Source organism: Arachis hypogaea, chromosome 6, assembly GCF_003086295.3.
Source record: "Arachis hypogaea cultivar Tifrunner chromosome 6, arahy.Tifrunner.gnm2.J5K5, whole genome shotgun sequence".
Lineage (NCBI taxonomy): Eukaryota > Viridiplantae > Streptophyta > Magnoliopsida > Fabales > Fabaceae > Arachis > Arachis hypogaea.
In genome coordinates this window covers 73,886,214-73,890,933 of record NC_092041.1, presented here as the reverse complement: position 1 = coordinate 73,890,933, position 4,720 = coordinate 73,886,214, and the positions used below count along the sequence as shown (strand labels likewise).

General features: G+C 42.4%; 1 non-coding gene across 1 annotated transcript; it reads left to right on the top strand.

Annotated features, from left to right (window-relative positions):
* Positions 1-3,069: 3,069 nt before the first annotated feature.
* Positions 3,070-3,177, top strand: LOC112699860 (small nucleolar RNA R71). The gene has a single exon (XR_003152795.1). It is a non-coding gene; the product is annotated as a small nucleolar RNA R71 (small nucleolar RNA).
* The last annotated feature ends 1,543 nt before the right edge of the window (positions 3,178-4,720 follow it).

Below are 4,720 nucleotides of genomic sequence, written 5' to 3'. Positions count from 1 at the left end.
ACAACTTGCTTTTCCTCTTCTTGGCCTTACTTTCATGCTAAATGTAGCCCAGAATTTGAGTGTCAACCTTCAGCTTCAATATGGACTATCATACATCATTGGAAAGCTCTTGATGTCTATTTTCTAATGCCACTGGAATCACCTCAATTGGACTTTCCTAGCTCAAGTTATGGTTCCTCAAAGAAGGTAAGGTCAAGCTGCCAAGTTGTTGCCAAGTTGTTGTGAATAACGCACCCTCAACCCCAAGTTGGCAACGTGCTCGAGCATCACTCTCCCAAGGCAAGGACTTGGGGCTGGCGTTGTTGCAAAACACGCCCCCCTTGTGGCACGTTGGCAACGTGCTCGACCCACACCCCTAGGCCAATCTCTAGCTTTCTTGAATTTCACTTCATGTTCTTGTTTTTAGGGCCTAAAGAGGACTCTGGTTTGGCTCCAATCTTGTGCTCCACCATGGACTATTATATATGGTTGGAAAGCTCTGAATGTTAGCTTTCCAACGCAACTGGAAGTACTCAATTTGGATCTCTGTAGCTCAAGATATCTTCCATTGAAGTGGACATGTTCAGGCTGCCTTGTTTTGGCGTTGGCAACGCCCATCCAGCGTTGGCAACGTGAGTGGTGCGCCAATGGGCGTTTAGAACGCTGGTTGGTGCGCCATTGGGCGTTTGGCAGCCTGGTTGGTGCGCCAATGGGCGTTTGGCAGCCTGGTTGGCACCAAAATTTGGTGCCTGGCCAAACTTTCTTGTGTGGCGTTGGCAACGCCATTTTTGAGTTGGCAACGCCAGCTCCTTTTCTTCCATGGCTTCATTTGTTGCTTGGTTGTGTGGCGTTGGCAACGCCCATCTTGAGTTGGCAACGCCAGCTCCTTTTCTTCCAGGGCCAAGCTTGATTGTTTGGCGTTGTTAGCCTGCATTGTCCTCAAAAACGCCCCTCATCTCTAGGCTGGCAACGTGCTCGAGGCTCCAAATCCAGGGCCAAGTTCCTTGTGTGGGCGTTGGCAACGCCAGCTTCAAGTTGGCAACGCCAACTTTGCTTCTTCCAGGGCCAAGTTCCTTGCTTGTGTCTTGTATGTGGCGTTGGCAACTTGGTTCTAGAGTTGGCAACGCCAACCTTGCTTCCAGGGCCAAGTTTGCTTGCTCATGGCTTGTGTGTGGCGTTGGCAACTTGGTTCTAGAGTTGGCAACGCCAACCTTGCTTCCAGGGCCAAGTTTGCTTGCTTGTGGCTTGTGTGTGGCGTTGGCAACGCCGATCCCAAGTTGGCAACGCCAACTTCTTGCCTTGGTTGCCTCCAGGGTTGCCAAGCTTGCTTGGTGTGAGTATGTGTGGCGTTGGCAACGCCAATCCGAAGTTGGCAACGCCAACTTCTTGCCTTGGTTGCCTCCAGGGTTGCCAATCTTGCTTGGTGTGATTGTGTGTGGCGTTGGCAACGCCAATCCTAAGTTGGCAACGCCAACTTCTTGCCTTGGTTGCCTCCAGGGCCAAGCTTGCCTTGTGTTGTGGAGTTGGCAACTCCAATCCCAAGTTGGCAACGTGGATTCCAAGTTGGCAACGCCAACTTCTTGCCCAGCTTGCATCCTTCTTGCTTCCATGCTTCCTTGTTTCATCACCTATCATCAACAAAGGAAATAGCTTCAAAGTCTTACCAATTCATGCACCAATTCCATGAGATTCATTCATACTCATTCATATATGCATTCCTTAAAACATTTGCATGAATTTGGCTAGAATTAACATGTTCCTTGATATCATCATGCATGGAAACAAAACTCATAAAAGGACTTGTTTATTTAGAGAAAATGAGTGAAATTAAGCTAAAACTAACTAAACTAACTAACTAATAATGCAAATATGCATTTGCATCAAGAGGGGCATGAGGTTTACACTTGATCCTAAGTCACACAAGGCCTTCTTGAAGGTCATGGTGCCTATGGTACAGGGTATAGAAAACTTCCCAGGATCTTGCCTCTTTTGAGGCAGTTTCTGCCTAGACAAGTCATTCAGTTCTTTGGTGAGCAAAGGGGGTTCATCCTCCCAAGTCTCATTTCCAAATAACTTGTCATTTAGCTTCATGATTGCTCCAAGGTATTTAGCAACTTGCTCCTCAGTGACATACTCATCCTCTTCAGAGGAAGAATACTCATCAGAGCTCATGAATGGCAGAAGTAAGTCCAGTGGAATCTCTATGGTCTCATTTTGAGCCTCAGATTCCCATGGTTCCTCATTGGGGAACTCATTGGAGGCCAGTGGACGTCCAGTGGGGCCTTCCTCAGTGGCGTTCACTGCCTCTTCTTCCTCCCAGAATTCGGCCATGTTGATGGCCTTGCACTCTCCTTTTGGATTTTCTTCAGTATTACTTGGAAGAGTACTTGGAGGGAGTTCAGTAATTTTCTTGCTCAGCTGACCCACTTGTCCTTCCAAATTCCTAATGGAGGACCTAGTTTCAGTCATGAAACTCTGAGTGGTTTTGATTAGATCAGAGACCATGGTTGCTAAGTCAGAGGTATTCTGCTTAGAGCTCTCTGTCTGTTGCTGAGAAGATGATGGAAAAGGCTTGCTGTTGCTAAACCTGTTTCTTCCACCATTATTGTTATTGAAACCTTGTTGAGGTCTCTGTTGATCCTTCCATGAAATATTTGGATGATTCCTCCATGAAGGATTATAGGTGTTTCCAGAGGGTTCTCCCATGTAATTCACCTCTTCCATTGAAGGGTTCTCAGGATCATAAGCTTCTTCCTCAGATGAAGCTTCCTTAGTACTGCTTGGTGCATTTTGCATTCCAGACAGACTTTGAGAAATCATATTGACTTGTTGAGTCAATATTTTATTCTGAGCCAATATGGCATTCAGAGTGTCAATCTCAAGAATTCCTTTCTTCTGACTAGTCCCATTGTTTACAGGATTTCTTTCAGAGGTGTACATGAATTGGTTATTTGCAACCATTTCAATCAGTTCTTGAGCTTCAGTAGGCGTCTTCTTCAAATGAAGAGATCCTCCTGCAGAGCTATCCAAAGACATCTTGGATAGTTCAGAGAGACCATCATAGAAAATACCTATGACGCTCCATTCAGAAAGCATATCAGAAGGACACTTTCTGATTAATTGTTTGTATCTTTCCCAAGCTTCATAGAGGGATTCTCCTTCCTTCTGTCTGAAGGTTTGGACTTCCACTCTAAGCTTACTCAATTTTTGAGGTGGAAAGAACTTTGCCAAGAAGGCATTGACTAGCTTTTCCCAAGAGTCCAGGCTTTCTTTAGGTTGAGAGTCCAACCATGTTCTAGCTCTGTCTCTTACAGCAAAAGGGAATAGCATTAGTCTGTAGACCTCAGGTTCAACCCCATTAGTCTTAACAGTGTCACAGATTTGCAAGAACTCAGCTAAAAACTGATGAGGATCTTCCAATGGAAGTCCATGGAACTTGCAATTCTGTTGCATTAGAGAAACTAATTGAGGCTTAAGCTCAAAGTTGTTTGCTCCAATGGCAGGGATAGAGATGCTTCTCCCATAGAAGTCGGGAGTAGGTGCAGTAAAGTCACCCAGCACCTTCCTTGCATTGTTGGCATTGTTGTTGTTTTCGGCTGCCATGAGTTCTTCTTCTTTGAAGAATTCGGTCAGGTTCTCTAAAGAGAGTTGTGCTTTGGCTTCTCTTAGCTTTCTCTTCAAGGTCCTTTCAGGATCAGGATCAGCCTCAACAAGAATGCCTTTGTCTTTGCTCCTGCTCATAAGAAAGAGAAGAGAACAAGAAAGTGTGGAATCCTCTATGTCACAGTATAGAGATTCCTTTAGGTGTCAGAAGAAAAGAGTAGAAGACAGAAGTAGAAAATTCGAACTTATCAGAGAAGATGGAGTTCGAATTTTGCATTAAGGAATAGTGTTAGTCCATAAATAGAAGGATGTGAGAAGGAGGGAAGTAATTTTCGAAAATTAAGTGAAAAATTTTGAAAACATTTTTGAAAAACATTACTTAATTTTCGAAAATGAAAATGGAAAAGAAATCAAGTGATTTTTGAAAAAGATTTTGAAATTAGAAATCAAAAAGATTTGATTGAAAACTATTTTGAAAAAGATGTGGTTAAGAAGATATGATTGGTTAAGAAAAATGTGATTGAGAAGATATGATTTGAAAAACATTTTAAAAAGATTTGGTTTGAAAATTAAAAACTTGACTAACAAGAAAAGATATGATTCAAACATTAAACCTTTCTCAACAGAAAAGGTAACATACTTGAAATGTTGAATCAAATCATTAATTGATAGTAAGTATAAAAAAAAATGGAAAGAAATTGATTTTGAAAAAGATTTGATTGAAAAATTGATTTGAAAAAGATTTGATTTTGAAAAGATTTTGAAAACTTAGAAAAAAAATTGATTTGAAAACAAAATCTTCCCTTCTAGCCATCCTGGCGTTAAACGCCCAGAATGGTATCCATTCTGGCGTTTAACGCCCAAAGTGCTACCCTTTTGGGCGTTAAACGCCCAACCAGGTACCCTGGCTGGCGTTTAAACGCCAGTCTGTCCTTCTTCACTGGGCGTTTTGAACGCCCAGCTTTTTCTGTGCAATTCCTCTGCTGTATGTTCTGAATCTTCAATTCTCTGTATTATTGACTTGAAAAGACACAAATAAAAAATATTTTTGGATTTTTAATAATAAGAACAAATCAAAATGCAACAAGAATCAAATAACAATGCATGCAAGACACCAAACTTATCGGTTTGTATACTA